Here is a 19,880-nt window from a genome sequence, read left to right on the forward strand (position 1 = left end):
CGCAGGACTCTGTTGTGGCCTAATGTTATATTATATAGGTAAACACATCCAGATATAAACGCATTAAAAGTGCTGTGCATTAAAGCCCTCTGAGACAGTTAGTGATATGATGTATGGGTCCTATAGAGAAAAGCCAGGGAAGAGGTCATTGTGCATAGAAGATTATCACTTTAAGGAACGGTTCAGTGTAAAAATAAAAACTGGGTAAAAAGATAGGCTGTGCAAAATAAAAAATGTTTCTAATATAGTTAGTTAGCCAAAAATGTAATGTATAAAGGCTGGAGTGACTGGATGTCTAACATAATAGCCAGAACACTACTTCCTGCTTTTCAGCTCTCTAACTCTGAGTTAGTCAGTGACTATAAGGGGGGCCACATGGGACACAACTGTTCAGTGAGTTTGCAATTGATCCTCAGCATTCAGCTCAGATTCAAAAGCAACAGTTATGACTCGTGGCTCCCCCTCAAGTCTCTGATTGGGTACTGCCTGGTAACCAATCATTGGAAAGCAAGAGAGCTGAAAAGCAGGAAGTAGTGTTCTGGCTATTATGTCAGACATCCAGTCACTCCAGTCTTTATACATTACATTTTTGGCTAATTAACTATATTAGAAACATTTTTTATTTTGCACAGCCTATCTATTTACCCAGTTTTTATTTTTACACTGAACTGTTCCTTTAACAATAAAGGTTTGAGCTGATATCTAGGTATTTATATGATTGCTTAGGACTCAACCTATATAGCTATACTGACCCCAATAGCCCCAAGTGACTGGTATATAGCTTAAAGTGAAATACAGGGTAATATAGACTAACAACCACAGAGAAAGTGAAACTTATTGCAAAATGCTAATTAGAGGGAAGATTCCAATTTGAGACCCACTGTCAGTTATTGCAGCAGAACGGTCGTCCTTACACAATTGCTTTACTTCTTGATGGACTCCTTTGGGGTTATTTGTTGTACTTCTGGCCAATACCATAAGGTACATGAGCAGCAATTGTGCCAAGGTCTTGGGCACCCTCTATGTGGAACATCTGGTCATCGAAGAAAAGATGAGGACGAATCTTCTCTAAAATGGGGCCCTTTGGGGCACCCGCCAGAAAGAGCGCTTCATCAACCTCCAAACCCCAACTGCGCAAGGTTTTTAGGGCTCTGGCCCCCGAGCTTGCAGCACTTCTGGCAGTCACCAAGTAGGTTCTGATTGGACAGTTCAAACGTGCGTCTTTGGCATGGAACTTCCTCTGCAGCTTTCCCAAGGCTTCCAGGAAGCATTTCAAGGGACCCTATGGGCAAATAGGAGCATTCGTTTCCAGAGTATTAATCATTACACGGCAAATTATCATGATGGGAAATCACCTGGATTTCCAAATTCTCAACTACAACTCCTGGCAATTCGGCCATGGCAATGAGGGTATCTGGCACTAGCAGCTTTGCCATTTAGGCACAATTAACAAGGGTGGAATTTGGAATTCATGGGAGTTTTTTTTTTTAAAACTCCCTGAAATTCGAATGGATTCGAAATTCGACTTGGGAAAATTGATTAATAAAATCAAATTTTTCAAACTCGGACGAATTTAAACGACCCGAAAATTTTAATCAAATTTGATTCAAACACAAATTGAGTTCGATTCAAACACAAATTGAGTTCGATTCAAACACAAATTGAGTTCGATTCAAACACAAATTGAGTTCGATTCAAATTCGACTTGCGTTCGATTCAAATTCGACTTGCGTTCGATTCAAATTCGACTTGCGTTCGATTCAAATTCGACTTGCGTTCGATTCAAATTCGACTTGAGTACGATTCAAATTTGCCTTGAATTCTATCAAACTTGACTCGAGTTTTTTCTCAGAAAAAAACTGGAATGTCAGGAAGGCTGCAAAGAACTCCAAATTGATCCCTGGACCTCTCCAATTGACTTAAACAGAAATTCAGAATAGTCGAATTTGAGATCTTAAAAGGCCAGAGTATGTTAAATCTCGAAAATCGAATTCTTAAAAAACTCAAATCAATCAAAACAGTTCGGACCATAAAAAAAATTAGAATTTACAATTCGACCCTTGATAAATCTGCCCCTGAGTTTAGGTAGTTTTATTCCGACTGCAATAAGTCACAGAAACTAGATTTTTGCTTTCATAACTGAAAGTGCAGTAGACTGATCAAAAATAACTGCTGATTGGTTGCACAGGCAACTAAGTTTTTTTTTCCCAGGATTCCTTTTTTCAATTTTTGCCATGGCTACACAGCAGCTTGTTTATATAAACCTTTAGAGTTTCTGAAGCAAACACACCAGTTTTACTAGTGCAGGGCAACACTACATTATATTGTCATTACTTTAAAGCACTTTCCTTTTTTGGTGTTACTGTTCCTTTAAATTTTTAAAAATTAGTAAATTTTTCTCTGTAATAATAAAACAATACCTTGTACTTGATCCAAACTAAGATATAATTAATCCTTATTGGAGGTAAAACCAGCCTATTGAGTTTATTTAATGTTTACATGATTTTCTAGTAGACTTTAGGTATGAAGATCCAAATTACGGAAAGATCCAAGCATTCTAGATAACAGGTCCCATACCTGTATATAAAGTAATATACAACATTATACCTGTGCAAGTGGTTTATTCTCATTGGTTTTCTCATGTTCAAAAAATGTGTCCAGGCCGTGCGCTTTCACAATTTGCTCAGACTCGTCAGAAAATAAAACGGCATCTCCATCAAACGCTACTCTCAGCTGTTTCTCTGGCAGAACAGTGTCTTTCCTTGCTATAAACATGGTGGCAGCTGCAATCCCTAGAGGGAAAAGACAAAAAAGATTAGCAAAGGGATGTCTTGCAGATCACTTAAAGTAACATCAAAAAATTAAAGTGTTTTAAAGTAATACAAATATGATATAATGTTGCCCTGCACTGGTAAAACTGCTGTGTTTGCTTCAGAAACTCTACTATAGTTTATATAAACAAGCTGCTGTGTAGCCATGGGGGCAGCCATTCAAGCATAGGATACACAGTAGATAACAGATAAGTACTACTATAGTTTATATAAACAAGCTGCTGTGTAGCCATGGGGGCAGCCATTCAAGCACAGGATACACAGTAGATAACAGATAAGTACTACTATAGTTTATATAAACAAGCTGCTGTGTAGCCATGGGGGCAGCCATTCAAGCACAGGATACACAGTAGATAACAGATAAGTACTACTATAGTTTATATAAACAAGCTGCTGTGTAGCCATGGGGGCAGCCATTCAAGCATAGGATACACAGTAGATAACAGATAAGTACTACTATAGTTTATATAAACAAGCTGCTGTGTAGCCATGGGGGCAGCCATTCAAACACAGGATACATAATATATAACAGATAAGTACTACTATAGTTTATATAAACAAGCTGATGTGTAGCCATGGGGCAGCCATTCTAGCACAGGATACACAGTAGATAATAGATACACCGCAGCTTTTTTATATAAACTAAAGTAGTACTTATCTGTTATCTACTGTGTATCCTGTGCTTGAATGGCTGCCCCCATGGCTACACAGCAGCTTGTTTATATAAACTATAGTAGTACTTATCTGTTATCTACTGTGTATCCTGTGCTTGAATGGCTGCCCCCATGGCTACACAGCAGCTTGTTTATATAAACTATAGTAGTACTTATCTGTTATCTACTGTGTATCCTGTGCTTGAATGGCTGCCCCCATGGCTACACAGCAGCTTATTTATATAAACTATAGTAGTACTTATCTGTTATCTACTGTGTATCCTGTGCTTGAATGGCTGCCCCATGGCTACACAGCAGCTTGTTTATATAATCGATAGTAGTGTTTCTGAAGCAAACACAGCAGTTTTACTAGTGCAGAGCACCAGTACATGATATTTTCAATACTTTAAAACACTTTCATTTTTTGGTGTTACTGTTCCTTTAAGTGGAGACCTAGAGGTCTGGAACAAATTCCAGAGTGGCACAGTAGAACCCAGGGCATTTTACTTTTAAATAATAGGAGAGCAGGTTCATGGTAGGTGATTAGCAATTGCGAGTATCAGGGTGCTGCCTTCACCTTTAATACTGGCCAATCTATGAATTGGTTCCAGAAGTAGCAGGACACTTACCATCTGCAATGGCTTCCTGAACCTTTTCCGAATCTGCCGACAGGTACAGGTTAGTCAAATAAGCCTTGAGGTAGCCAATCGGAGATTTGCCTCCAGTCAGACAGAAACGCTCAATGTTCAGACCTATATGGAAGAGCAGGATATTTGTTATTATTCTGTAGGGATATGGTCGTATCATACAGCATCGACTCTCGGAGGCCCATTTATCAAAAGTTGAATTTCAAATTGATGCACGTTTTTTAAAACTCCCCTAAACTCCCATAAATTTGAAATTTATTAATAAAATCGAATCTTTAAAACTCAGATGAATTGAATCGAACCGAAAACTCGAATCTAATTTAGAAAAACTCTTTTTGGTGAAAAAAAACTTGAATGTCGGGAATGCTGCATACAGCTCCCAATTGATCCCTGGACCTCTCCCATTGACTCAAACAGCAATTCGACAGGTTTTAGGTGGGACACACTTTGAATTCTTAAAGGGCCAGAGTATGATAAATCTCGAAATTCGAATTTCTTTAAAAAACTCGAATTGACTTTGAATAACTCCCTAGTTGAATTTGACCATAAAGAAATTAGAAAATTCGAATATAATTGGTAAATCTGCCCCTTGATGTTGGGGGAATGCAGGCACCTACAAAGCTCATAATATTTTTCCCCATAATAATAGACACAACAGTTCCATTGACCTTCAGTACCGTATCCAGGGTTGGATTACTGTATACCTCAAAAACCACAGATTATTGAGGGGGGGAAAAAAAACAGAAAAAAATAGCAAAAATAATATAGTGTTGTATTTTTTTTAAATGATTTGTTACACCCTTAGTGCTTGCTTTGTATTTCAGTAGCTCCCCATCTTCTTTTCTGCTGATTCACTGCACATGCTCTGTGCTGCTGTCACTTACTGAGCTTAGGGACCCACTCACAATATACAGTACACATAGAATAGAAATGTCACAATATAAGGCTGATTAGTAATTAATACACATAATTACTACATGGCAGCACAGAAACCAGTGCAATTAGCATCAGAATTTAATAATCAGCAAACCTGTAGCATCAGCTTATATTACAGGGGAAGCTCATTTTCTGCTGGATAATTAGTGACGACCCCTAAGCTTAGCTTCTCAACAGCCAATCAGAGCCCACTGAGCATGTGAGTGTCACAGACACTTTCCAAGATGGTGACCCCCTGTGACAAGTTTGAAGTCCTGGATCATTGCTGTTATTGACAAGCTGAAACTTTAGTCTCGTCTAATAAAGGACAGTGTATAAAAATAAGGCATTTTTAGCTATAATCATTCTTAAGGTTTAGTTCTCCTTTAAATATGCACGTGGTCGTACAGCCCTTCTGAACACTGATGCAGAACTCGCTCTATTGTTCAAAGGATGCAGCAAGGGTTAATTCATGTTTAACATGATCTCTAAACACTATGGAATGTTATTCTGGAAGACTTGACATAGGTGTCATGATAAAAGTCTTCTGCAAGACCACCCCAGGGGCAGCGGCTTTTCCTAGTTATGCCACGCCACCTCTCTGTTTTATCTACTGACCTTAAACGTTCTGCTGAAATCTCCTCACAGCTGCATGTGGTGCAGTTTGTCTTTTAACTCCAAACACATCCCACTGACAAGTGAGGCGTTTGATCATTACTCCTGGGCTGGGAAATCTGCACCTAATTCTTCTGTTAGACAACTGTATCAGGAGGGGCTTTAAAGGAGAACTAAACCCTAAAAATGAATGTGGCTAAAAATGCCATATTTTATATAGTGACCTTATTGCACGAGGCTAAAGTTTCAGCTTGTCAATAGCAGCAATGATCCAGGACTTCAAACTTGTCACAGGGGGTCACCATCTTGGAAAGTGTCTGTGACACTCACATGCTCAGTGGGCTCTGATTGGCTGTTGAGAAGCTAAGCTTAGGGCTCGTCACTAATTATCCAGCAGAAAATGAGCTTCCCCTGTAATATAAGCTGATGCTACAGGTTTGTGGATTATTAAATTCTGATGCTAATTGCACTGGTTTCTGTGCTGCCATGTAGTAAATATCTGTATTAATTACTAATCAGCCTTATATTGTGACATTTCTATTCTATGTGTACTGTATATTGTGAGTGGGTCCCTAAGCTCAGTAAGTGACAGCAGCACAGAGCATGTGCAGTGAATCAGCAGAAAAGAAGATGGGGAGCTACTGGGGCATCTTTGGAGACACAGATCTTTACTGCTAAAGGGCTGTAGTTGCCTTGGGCTGGTACAGAAGCACAAAACATCATGTACAACATTTCTAGCTACTTCTTTAGTTAGGCTTTAGTTCTCCTTTAAATGGGGGCTTCAGAAAAGGAGGCAGGAGAAGGCAGAAAAGAGCCCTGCTGTTCCTGCTTGACAAGTTAAATCTACTAGTGCTGCGATTGGATGTTTATGGTGAAAGCTGAAAAATATGTGACTTGTCACCCAAGTTCTGACACGAGCAAATAAACAGAGAATCTGCCTGGGACGGGTTAGGAGCAAATGCTTTTCCTCACTGCGGTGGCAAGTAGGTTCACGGGATATTATTTATTTTACTAACCGTAGTGATTGATGCTGTTTATAAGCCGCACTCCGACCTGGGCATGGTTGTTCGTCATAAGCACAATATCAAACAGCTCCTCGCTGTCAGGGTAAAGCTCTCGAAGCTGTTTATTGACTTCTTCAACGGCCTAAGTGGGCATCAAAGAAAAATATTATTAAAGGAGAACTAAAGCCTAACATTGTTCGCGGGGGGGGGGGGGGTATAATTTTCCTTTAATTAATACAGTTAATTAGTACATGGCAGCACATAAACCAGTGCAATTAGCATCAGAATTTAATAACCAGCCCTGTAGCATCAGCTTATATTACAGGGGAAGCTCATTTTCTGCTGGATAATTAGTGACGAGCCCTAAGCTTAGCTTCTCAACAGCCAATCAGAGCCCACTGAGCATGTGAGTGTCACAGACAATTTCCAAGATGGTGACCCCCTGTGACAAGTTTGAAGTCCTGGATCATTGCTGCTATTAACAAGCTGAAACTTTAGGCTGGTGCATTAGGTTCAGTGTATAAAATATGTCATTTTAGCCATATTAATTTTTAGTTCTCCTTTAAGAGCTACTCATGTAAGGTCTGTGGGGCGAGGCCCTCTTTATCACATGTCTGTTACTGCTTGCACTAGTACGTAAATCTGTATGTTCAATGTATACAGCCATTTATTGTACAGAACTGCGGACTATGTCGGTGCTTTACAAACACATACAGCTAATAATCACACCACTGTTTACGGGAAGTGACCTATGATAAGACTTGGAGTTTGAGTGGGAAGCAAAGGACACCAGAAGCCATGACTTCACTTTCTATTTTAGGGAAGAGGTATATTCCCAAGCCATATACTACTCATTAAAGAGCTGCTGTCGATTATACAGCTGGTACAAAACAAAACAATTTTGTGTTATACACATATTGATTTATGTTCATACACTTCACCAGCCCCCAGTCACCTCTCCAATGACAATAGGCCGAGCAGCCAAATATGCCTGAGGCGCATCACAAGGCCCCCCCGAGTTTTGCAATTATTACACTCAACATGAGAATGAAATGTGCAGTTCCCCCTTTAGCTGTACTGAAAACTGCAAATCCAAGAGAGGATTTTGGGAGCTGTAGTTTGCAAAACCCTGGGTCACAGACAATTTGCTTATGTATTAAAAAGGTGTTTTTGGTACAGCTATGGGATTCATTATGTGGAAACCGTTATCCAGAATGCTCCAAATTACAAAAAAAAAAAGCTGTCTCCCATAGACTCCATTATAATAAAAAATTCCAAATTTTTAAAAATGATTTCCTTTTCTCTGTAATTATTAGGGATGCACCGAATCCAGGATTCGGCCTTTTTCAGCAGGATTTGGATTCGGCCTAATCCTTCTGCCTGGTCGAACCAAATCCTAATTAGGGGCGGGAGGAAAATCACAACAAAATAAGGAAGTGAAAAATGTTTTTCCCTTCCAAACCCTAATTTGCATATGCAAATTAAGATTCAGATTTGGTTGAATGTTTCACAAGGATTCGAGGGTTCGTCCGAATCCAAAATAGTGGATTCGCTGCATCCCTAATAATAAGACAGTAGCTTGTACTTGATCCAAACAAAGATACAGTTAATCTTTATTCATTAATTTTCAGGTTAAAGGAGAAGGAAAGCTACCGAAGCAGTTCATTACCAATAGATTAGCTACAATAGTACAAGCTATAACACTATATTTATTCAGCAGAATGCTTTACCATACCCGAGTAAACAGCTGTAGAATCTCTCTGTTTGTTTAGGATAGCAGCTGCCATATTAGCTTGGTGTGACATCACTTCCTGCCTGAGTCTCTCCCTGCTCACTCATAGCTCTGGGCTCAGATTACAGCAAGGAGGGAAAAGGGAGGGGGAGAGAGTTTACTTAATTTTAGCTTTTCCTTCTCCTTTAAAATTATTCACCTTTAAGTTAACTTTTAGTAGAATATAGGCTACATTATGGTGACCATGTAGGGGAAAGCTGTATTTAAAAAGTAAATTTAGATTTTTTTTTTTTAAAGGTGGAATTGAAGGGCAACAGAGACTGCAATAGCTGATTTGCAGTTGCTTGAATCTATAAATGAATATAAAAGTAAAAGTTTTGGTACTACAGGTATGGGACCCGTTATCCAGAATGCTGGGACCTGGGGTTTTCCAGATAATGGCTCTTTTTGTAATTTAGATCTTCATACCTTAAAGGAGAAGGAAAGGTTAAAACTAAGTAAGCCTTATCAGAAAGGTCCATCTAAATATACCAGTAAAACCCCAAAGTAGTGCTGCTCTGAGTCCCCTGTCAAAAGAAACACTGCATTTCTTTCCTTCTATTGTGTACTCATGGGCTTCTGTATCAGACTTCCTGCCTTCAGCTTAAACCTCATTGCCCTGGGCAAGAGCATGCTCAGTTTGCTCCTCTCCCCCCACCCCCTTCTCTACTGTAATCTGAGCCCAGAGCAGTGAGAGGCTCAGGCAGGAAGTGATGTCACTCGGTATTCTCATCTCGTTCGGCGCTGATCCAGGACACGGTATGCAGACAACAGCATTGGTGTAAAAGGTTAGGCTTTATTTCAACACACACATGGTTGAGGGTTACAGCGGTGGGTATGCAGGGCTGACTGACCCTCAACCATGTGTGTGTTGAAATAAAGTGCCCATTCAGGCGCGTTCGGCTTATGTATGTCCTAATAAAGTATTTTAAACTTAACAATACTTGACCTTTACTAGTAGTGGGTCTCGCCCCATTTTGAATTCTCCGCATATTGAAAAAATCGATTGGCAACCCTTGGACTGGGGGTTTTCTTGGTGAGAGACCACTTTATAATTATAACTTCCTTTTTTTCTTTATTCTGGATCTTACATTTTTTTTGTTTAAAGGACAGAGCCATACACCATTGTTCATGCGTTTATTTTTAGCCAACCCTCCTATAGACACTGACACAGCTGCTTTACTTGTATAACCAGTGGGGTAACTAAATATTACTGGGCCCCACTGCAGATTATTTTTCAGGCACAAAACAATGTCTAGCGGTTGACCTGTTTTATCAAGTTTATTAAAATTGTATATGAATTAGGACCTTGTGGGGCCCCTATACCTCCTGGGGCCCCCCTGCAGTCACAGGGTCTGCTTCCTCTGTAGTTACGCCCATGTGTATAACCCTATTTACCCTTACAAGGGGGCCCTGTTTTCACAGACACACCTATATACAGACACGTGCCCTGATTTACCTTTACGAAGGGGAAGGCAGGCCCTGTTTTCAGGGGCTCAGTCTCATGATCCTGCTGGTACTGCACGTACTTCTCTACTCCCAGCTCCTCGAATATCCTCCTCTCCTCCACCATATTAAACAGAGTCCTGGAGGAGACGGCAATGGTCACGGCATTCTGGGGCTTAGGCTGAAACATAAAAGTAATGTGTATCAGTTTAATCTTCTGCTATTGCCATAGCAACTGCACCGGGCCTAGCAACCCTTCAGATGTCCTTACTGTGCAGTGCAAGTATTGCTTTTCTGCCGGGGCTTAGAACGGCTTTATAATCTTTGTGTTCCATTTGTTGCCCTCACTATTAGCTCTGTAGGTCAGTTATACTCTCTAGTTCATGTTCGGGTGTTGGATACTCAAAAAAACAACGTCATCAAGAGAGGTGCATGGAGACCATGCTGCTGATCAAAAAAAGAAAAATCCTCCTGCATGACTGCCCTGGCTTAGCTAATGCAATGTACTATAATCAGAGCCGCAAATTAGGTGCAGTTTATTAAATATGATCAATCCTATTGTCTCCAACTCCCATCACCACGTGACCACACCCCCAGTACCACTCATCATACCATACATATTGGCAACTAAACATCAACAAGAGCTGCCAGAGACCCATTTTTTGTTCTTTCTCCTGCTGCAGTGGCTGCTGGGAGCTGTAGTCCAGGGAGCCCTTGGCAGAAGGCCTGGCTTGCATAAAGGGCACAGTACTTACTAGTCTAGGCTTCTTCTTGGGGGCCAGTTTATCATAGAAGGCCTTGGCGTCCTTAGGATCATCGCCGTGTAATACATTGGCCTCCTCCTTATTCTCTGCGGCAATGTCGCTCATCCTGCGGCCGGGACCTCTCCTGGCTTTGGGCTCCCCTGGGAACGATTTCACTTGCCCCTAAGTGGTTCAGAGGCAGCCGGGCTTGTACCTGATGAAGAACAGGAAGTGGAAGCGCAAGCCCCTCCCACCCACTGGCACTGTCTCACTGCTTAGCAACACCCATCAGTGTATAAGCGCGGGGCTGCTTGTGTCTGTATGTGACTCAAGCTTGGGATGGGCCCGCATCCTGTCCCAGCCCTCCCTTAAGTCTATCACCAACATTTACCTCAGTACAGCGTCACTCACTTTTTACCTCACATCCCATGAATAGCCGCTGCCAGGCCTTTATACTGTACTTCCGCCCAAACATGTTCCCACAGACTCCCCACCATGAGCCTGTACACAAGTACATAACAATTCTGCAACTATACAGACTATCAGCCAGCCTCTGTGTCACACAAACCTTCACCTCCTGTCTAGTGTACTGTGTCACCCTCCTTTAAATCTATACAGCTTGTATGTTAACTGCACTGTCACCCCAACATTGGCCTGTGTCCTTATACACTACTGCCTCCCCTATCTGCAAATGGTCTGACTGAAGTATATTAATATAGGGTGGTTCACCTTTACATTAACTTCTAGTATGTTATAGAATTTCATATTTTAAGTATCTTTTTCAATTATTTGCCTTCTGTTTCTTTCCAGCTTTCAAATAGGATCACTGATCCCTTCTTAAAAAACAGACGCTCAGTGAGGCTACGAATTTAATGTTACTTCTACTTTTTACTAATCTTTCTATTCAGCCTCTCTCTCCTATTCATATTCCAGTCTCCACCTTTTCTGCAAAAAATTACCAGCCTTCCTATTTATTTATCTTTTTTTCATATTAATAACATTGGGATCAGCCATCATTTTTACTAAAATACCGGCCAGGTGGCAACCCTAATCTCATACCTGTACTCACCTAACTCTCCATAACCTTTCATGAGGTTGTTCACCTTTAAAGGAGAACTAAAGCTTAACTAAAGAAGTAACTAGAAATGTTGTACATTTTGTTTTGTGCTTCTGTACCAGCCCAAGGCAACCACAGTCCTTTAGCAGTAAAGATCTGTGTCTCCAAAGATGCCCCAGTAGTTCCCCATCTTCTTTTCTGTTGATTCACTGCACATGCTCTGTGCTGCTGTCACTTACTGAGCTTAGGGACCCACTCACAATATACAGTACACATAGAATAGAAATGTCACAATATAAGGCTGATTAGTAATTAATACAGATAATTACTACATGGCAGCACAGAAACCAGTGCAATTAGCATCAGAATTTAATAATCAATAATCAATTTAATAATCAGCCCTGTAGCATCAGCTTATATTACAGGGGAAGCTCATTTTCTGCTGGATAATTAGTGACGAGCCCTAAGCTTAGCTTCTCAACAGCCAATCAGAGCCCACTGAGCATGTGAGTGTCACAGACACTTTCCAAGATGGTGACCCCCTGTGACAAGTTTGAAGTCCTGGATCATTGCTGCTATTGACAAGCTGAAACTTTAGGCTGGTGCAATAAGTTCACTATATAAAATATGGCATTTTTAGCCATATTAATTTATAGGGTTTAGTTCTTCTGTTAATTTTTAGTTCTCCTTTAACAATTAACAGAAACAACTCTGAAATTATTAATAATTTGTGTTGTATAACCGGACTTATTTTGAAATAAAAAGCATATTTTTTTGCATTTGCTGTTCAGAATACTTTGAACTCGTGTGTGATGCTCAATACTTAATTTTCCATCATACAAAGTCTTATCCTTTTTGGTCTATGCTTGTTAATGTTAAGCCACATTTGCCTTACTTTAAGAGTTAATGCTAATGAAATGGCCTGTGTTCTATACATTTTAGTTTCATACATTTTTGTAGGTTGACTCAGATCCTAAGGGGGTTCGTGCAATAAATAGGCGGTTGATTTTCAGATTTTCACCTGCAGGTGCCTGTAATTTATTTAATATATTCTGGGACACTAGAAATGTGCCTTCATTAGATCAATGCTATCTGGGTTTTAGGGGGATTTGCTGTGATGTAATTATAGGAATTTGCAAAATTTCCCAAAAGAGCACAATCCCCAATGAATTGTGATTAATTTGGATTAATTTGATAGCCTCCATCTTTACACAATAAATATATATCTTTTTACCATCACTCACCCCACCCCCAAAAAAATAAATAAAGATAGAGGAGCTAATTTAAATAGGTTCAAAACTGCACCAGTGCAGTTACCTGTAGGAACCAGTTAGCAATTTACTTTTATCAGACTACTACTGGTTAGAAGATGAAAAACCCAATCCGCTTGGGTAATTGCACTTCTGTTAATCAATCAGTCCCTGTTATATGTCATGTGCTCTTTAAAGGATATGGGGCAAATTCACTAAGTGCCGAAGCGCCGAACGCTAGCGTCAATTCGCTAGCGTTGGGCATTTTCGTTACTTCGCAAATTCACTAACGAACGCTGGCATAGATCCGCTAGTGTTACTTCGCACCCTTACGCCTGGTGAATTTTCGCTACGGACGTGACTACACAAATTCACTAACGCGCGCAGTGTACTGAACGCTACCTTTTACGCTAGACTTCCTTCGCCACCTCAGACCAGGCGAAGCGCAATAGAGTAGATAGGGATTGCTTCAAAAAAAGTAAAAATTTTTTCTAAGTCCCAAAAAACGCTGGCGTGTTTTCTACATTATGGGTGATAGGCTGAAAAAGATCGAAATTTTTTTTAGGGCTCCCTTCCTTCCCCCCTACAGTTCCTGACTCATGGCAACTTACCTAAACAGTGGGCACATGTGTAGGGCAAAATAAAATTTTTATTTGATGTTTTGAAGGTTTTCTTGGCATTTGTAGTGCTGATACGTATTCCTCCATTGAAATTTGAATTTGGCGCCATATGTAAATTAACCTTCGCTAGCGTAACTTCGCTTCACTTAGCGAATCAACGCTAGCGCAACTTCGCAACCTTACGCTACCCCTGTGCGCAACTTCGGATTTTAGTGAATTTGCGGAGCGCTGGCGAAACTACGCCTGGCGAAGTGCGGCGAAGCCCGGCGAAGTTGCGCCTGGCGCAACTACGAATCTTAGTGAATTTGCCCCCATGGTGAGGTTGCCAAATAAACAGTTCATGGTGGAACATGGTGGGTCAAATCAGGAAGGTGGAATTGTTTAGCCCTAAAACCAATAATAATGGTGGCCTATAAATAAGCATTAGGAGAGGCCTGCATCACTTTAAGTGTGGTTCTCACACAATGTATTTTTAAACCTGTCTGTTCGATATTAAGGTGGTTTCCTGCATGAAAATCAAGTAGAGTCCTAGAACAACATGTCCATGAAGTCAATACTCTTCCTGTGGAATAAGAACTGCAAAGTGATTGATTAACAGAACCGATTTTAACATACAATCCCAAATGAGCTGGAATTTACTATGGCATTGTTTTGTCACGCTTTTATGACTTTGATGAATAAACCCCCTAGTAAAGCCAAAAATATATGCAAAGACAAAAATACATGCATTTGTCATTATCCCACACAACACTGAATGGCTGAGAGTTCTGGAAGGTGTAGTTGAGAAGGACTCTTTCCCCACAAAATAGGAACCACGTTGTATTAATTCATTGGTAATTCATGAGAGATGAGAGCCAACTGGTCTCTAAACCTGAGACTGGTATGTCTCCTCGAGAGAGATTAATATAGCAGTTGATTTAAAGGTTTTGTGTGCTAGACAAGAAAGCATCTCTCCAGACTTCCTCCTTCTACAATACAGTGGGATTTCATGTCTTACAGCCCAATGAATCCAGAACTGATGACTCATCTACTTTGGGCAAGTAGAGTTACAACCCCTCTTGTTCCATTTCTTAACATATGCAAAGATCTGCAAGAAGGTAAAATATAGGTTTGTAGGGTTATTAGACATAATAGTGTCAGGCTGGGATTCAAGCCAGGGACCTTTGGGTTTTTGGCTCAGTGCCTTGACTATTGGGCCAGGTGAGCAGTCTAAGGCTGGCTCATTCGCTATTTCCTGGCCTTTGCAGCCCTATCCCAGCAGCTGCAGCCTGATTGGTGGGTTGGGGTCAGCCAATCATGACTGACCCTGCTCTATATAAGGCCAGACCTCCTCACCCTCAATACCTGAGAATTGGACTACTTGAGCACTGTGGCTTGATCCTAACTCGGTTTTCCTTCTCCAGCCTTAAACTTTCCTTGCCTTGCCGTATCTTGTACCGTGCCTTATATCTTTCCTTGTCCTGCCTGTATCTTGTCTGCCTAGCCTGATCCTTACCTTGCCCTGTCTGAACCTTGCTTTTTAACTTGCTCTTAATCTTGCCCTGCCTGCTCCGTCCAGTCCAGTTCTATGCCCACTCCATCCTGTCCTTTCTTGTTTAGTTCTGATCTACGCCCACTCTGTCCTGTTCTGTATAATGCTGCTCTGTCCTGTCCCCATCCTATGTCCTCTGAATCCTGTTGCACTCTGCACTCGCTCCACTGTGACTGACACTTCGCCCTTGTCACCCTGTTCCTGCCCTATCATTTCCGTATTTCGTAGGCACAGCTCCTGCCTCAAAGACTCACCCTTCCCTCATCTGCCTCCACAGCGCCCCCAACCTCATCCTTGACACACAGCACTGTTCCTTCTGGCTGTAGATTTAACCCCTAAAGCTGCATCCTTCCAGGACTGGCCTGCTGCTAGGCATAAATGATGCTCCAAAATAGTTGCTTCATGAATGTATGACATGGACATTGTTTTAACATCCTCCTTTGTGTTTGATCATTTGGCACAAAATAGGTAATATGTTGAAACTTTGAAGCGCAAGGTGTAATCACTAAGTTCACTAGAAAACCCTGTACTTTAAACCTCCACAAGTTCAGTAGGTGCAAAGGCATAGACATCCTTGTCACTGCAGTATTAAAGTTAGATAGTGGCATCTCAGTGACACAGTAAAAATGCTTTGTGTATGTCCTCTAGGCTGCAGATGTTACCATCTATACCTTTATTCCATTGTTTCCACAACTGGCTTCTGTAGCAACATAATAGGCCAGTATTCTAAATGCAGTGTGCTGGCCCATGTGTACTTACAGCACTGGACCACTGCAAAAGGTATAGAGCACAGTTACTAATTGTGGACTGGTATAAGTCGATAAAGGATCCACGGCAGTGCCTGGTACTCTGCCTCACTTGAAGCCAGGAGAACAAGTTATTTGTATTTGGTTCTTAGTAACAATCCTCCAATGTGGCTTTGGGTAAAAAATGGGACCTTTTGAATGAGAAATATATTCCAAGCTTTGGGGTGGTATGGGTTCTAATGTAGAAGAATGCCTGTCAGCTTATATAAGTATATACTAATGTGAAACAACAGACAAGATAGCAGTAGTATAGGCAATGGAGTTTGTTGTTTCAAGGTCATTAAATTACCGACAGTGACGCTGGCAACTAGGTAGAAATCTAGTCAAAAACAGTGACCCATTTTGGAGCACTAATTGGCATGCGAATGGCACTGGAAAATGATTTTGGTTGCGATCACCGCCAACTAGCAGGAAGGGTTTATCCATAAATATCAAGTTGAAAAGTAGCAAAATATTAAAATTAACAAATCAAAACAAGCACACAAACAGAAGTTTACAAAATGCCATTAATCGTTATTTAAGCGTTTACTTCCTTCTGCAACCAAACAGTTAATTTTTTGCCCCTGAACGTTAAAGATTCCTAGGATATTTACAGAGTACACATGGAAAATGTTTCTTACAGGAACATCAGTAACTAAGCGCAATCATTTTTTTTTTGGCGGAAACGAAAAAAGCTTCCAGCTGACAGCCGTGGCACAAGCACCCACGTATATTAAAACATTATGAACCACTTATGGTTTATTTTTGTTATCGCCGTAATGACAATTCCGTTACATTTAGCCCTTCAGAAGTAGACCTTTTGCTTGTTTCATTTCCACTCTTCTGTTAAACAAGCCTTCATCTTGAGAAAGCCAAAATGCTTTAAAAAATAAATCACATCTACGTTCAGCCGCTGCCAAGTCAAATTTCTTCAGTTTCTGGCAATTATGTAATTTCCAGATTTGTTGCAATGGCAATTGCTGATAAGTCAATCGTCATGAAGAGATGTGTTCCAGACCAGCCTTTATTAGTTTGTCCTTCACTGATGTATGGGAAATACTCTTTTGCTCTTTATTCTTTTTTTCCCAATCATTACTGCTTTTTCCCCTCTTTTTTTTTAAAAAAGAAAGCTTTCATCGTAACCATGTAGATCTGGATAGCGTCATTGCTAGAAGTTACAAAAAAAAATGTCAGTTCAAATAAATTAAATCGGGCACTGCTGTTACTAATATAGCATGTTTCCACGGAATAATGTTCATTTTACTTTGTGATAATCATAAAGTGTTTTTTTTTTGTTTTGTTTTTACAGTTGCTACAGTTATGAAGTCATTGAAATAAAATACAAAAAGGAATCTGCACAGACTGCTCAATGAATATTTAGGGTGGATATTGTACCAAGGCCATTTTTTGTTTTCAGTGCAACACAAAACAAAAATTTATGATATATAATAACAACAATGCCTGAGTGGTTTATCGTTTACTTGCCTTTTAATTTGTTTATTGCTCATTTTATTCAGTTCACTAGACTGGTGATCCTCCCTTGGTGCAGTGACTATAGAGAAGTCAACTGGATTTCAAGTATTCAATCGAGAATATAAATTTGATATTTGCTAGAGGAGCTTCTGGGTAAGTCACTGGCCAAAAGTAATTGACTGGTAATATATAATGACTAATTTTCTTTCCAACCAGTAAAGTGTAAAGTGGCCTGATTTTTCTCTAGGTGGAATTTTCTGCCTACAACCACTTTTGGCTGTTGGCCTGGCCCTCAACTACTGCCAGGTCTTATGAGGATCCAGTGCTTCCCACGGAAGATAAGAAGCAAAACATATACTGCAGGGAAGGAGCAGGTAAGAGCTGGATGTAGTCAGACATGCTGGGTTAGAACCAGATACCCTTAGAATCATGAGTCAACCTCACAAACAGGAAGAGGTCGGGTCTAAACGATGAACCTCATTAAAGTCCAGATAGGGGAATTGGGTAGAGGCTCTGGCCTAGCCACTCGCAAGTGAAATAGTCAAAAATAAAGCAGAGCACCATGGAATAAAGTTTGGGATTCACCCGTTTGTAGCAGACAAGGTATTGGCTTTCCATTTATTTTTGACTAAACCATGAACCAACACAATGGACAGGACCAGGGAATAGGGTTGCCACCTTTTCTGGAAAAAAATACAGGCCTTCCTATATATTTATCTCTTTTCCCTATTAATAACATTGGGATAAGCCATAATTTTTACCGGCCAGGCGGTTAAAATACCGACCAGGTGGCAACCCTACCAAGGACATAAACAAAATCAGCTCTCACATACCCTAGAATAAATGAAGGCAAAGATACCTGGTGCGCTGAGGTGGAGGTAAGGCCGCCTCACATATAATGCTCCATAAAAAGAATTCCAAAGGCACACAGGACTAACTGCAAGCAAGATTGCCTTGCGTGTTTAATGCGGAGTGCATTCTGCATTAAACACGCAAGGCAATCTTGCTTGCAATTAGTCCTGTGTGCCTTTGGAATTCTTTTTATGAACCCTACCAGGGAAGCAGGAGTCAGGGACAAGGGACCAGTAAACAGCAACATGATCAAGATTTAGAGCACCTAGTAGCAAGCAAGCTACAAAGGGCTGTGAGTAAGTTCAGAACTAGGCAAGCCGATTGTAAACTCAGAAAACGTGTGGCCAGATCAACGAGAACTGAATAAAACTGGCCATAGATGTTGAGATTTTTAAAAGATCAGATCCTGATCGTGAGACCACGATCTTCTCAGAACGATCGTATGAATTGACCATCAACTAAAAAGACCAATTTGCCAGGAAAACAAAGGGGAGCTGCCTGCTTGGCCCTGCAAACATAGATAGATTGCACTGGGGCCGACAAAGATTTTTTGACCTGGCCGATCAATTTCCTGACAGATGTCGGCCGAAAAATTGTAAGATGTACGATCGTTCGAATCCCACTAACCGCACGATAATTTCGAAGGATTGGTCGGACTTCCCTAAAATCGGTCGTTCGGCGAGAAGAATAGTCGCTTCTATGGGGAGCTTAAGCCATGCCTCCCTAAAAACTCACGGACAGTAAGGCATTGAACCAGTACCTTAGCTGTCTGATAATATAGAGCAGAGGTATTGCAGATTGCGAGCTAACTAAAGGTTGCTTGTTCAGGTTGCTGGATCTGCTTGTTTAGATCCAGACAGAGTGTTACATACGGTCTCACAGAAATCAGATGCATTCACCAAATCCCCTTAGAAAATAATTTAGGCTCGCTATAAGCAACCATCCTCCATGTTTATTTTTACTATTTGGTGCAAGGGCATAACCTAATCCATCATGAAATATAGAAGCAGCATTATTTAAAGATGAATTTAAAGGAATTGTCAACCTAATAAAGATAAAAGTTGAAGAACCCCCAAACACAGAAGGAAAAATCAATTGCACATTGTATGAGAATATCATTGTCTATATCACAATAAATATTATTTAAACACGAACTTCCTCTTCAAATGTTTGGTAAAATATCACATGAATTCTTGGATATACGAATACTGCTGTATGAAGGAACACAACTATCTACAATAGTAATGGATATACTGTATATATGTCAATAGACAAGGGGAAGCAGCATAACCAAATTTACAAGTAGAGTAAATATATATGAATATAATGATTAATGGAAAATTTAATATGGGTATCTGGAAATGTTACATCATTCTACGTAATAAAATAACAATGTTGATGTCTCTTTAATCCTATTCTGAGATTTCCAATCAGCAATGCAAATTCCTTTTCCTGGCCCAATCCTTTCTGAGAGGCTGAACTGATATTTTATACTTCTTCCCCCAATCATCCATCACGACTGTCCAGTTCAGTCTCAGAGGGTCACTACTGAAATTCCAGAGTTATGGGATTTCCGTAATTAAAATGCAATTATCCCATTAACGGTGTGTTCTTTACTGAATGTTATGTGGAAGTATGTATGGTTCCAAAACCCTAATCTGTCAGTGGCCCAAGAGGACTGACTCTG

At 40.4% G+C, this 19,880-nt stretch overlaps 1 pseudogene; it reads right to left on the bottom strand.

Annotated features, from left to right (window-relative positions):
• Positions 1–629: 629 nt before the first annotated feature.
• LOC108718255 lies at positions 630–11,007 on the bottom strand (annotated as a pseudogene).
• Between the last annotated feature and the right edge of the window lie 8,873 nt (positions 11,008–19,880).

The sequence above is a fragment of the Xenopus laevis genome, chromosome 5S (assembly GCF_017654675.1).
Source record: "Xenopus laevis strain J_2021 chromosome 5S, Xenopus_laevis_v10.1, whole genome shotgun sequence".
NCBI lineage: Eukaryota > Metazoa > Chordata > Amphibia > Anura > Pipidae > Xenopus > Xenopus laevis.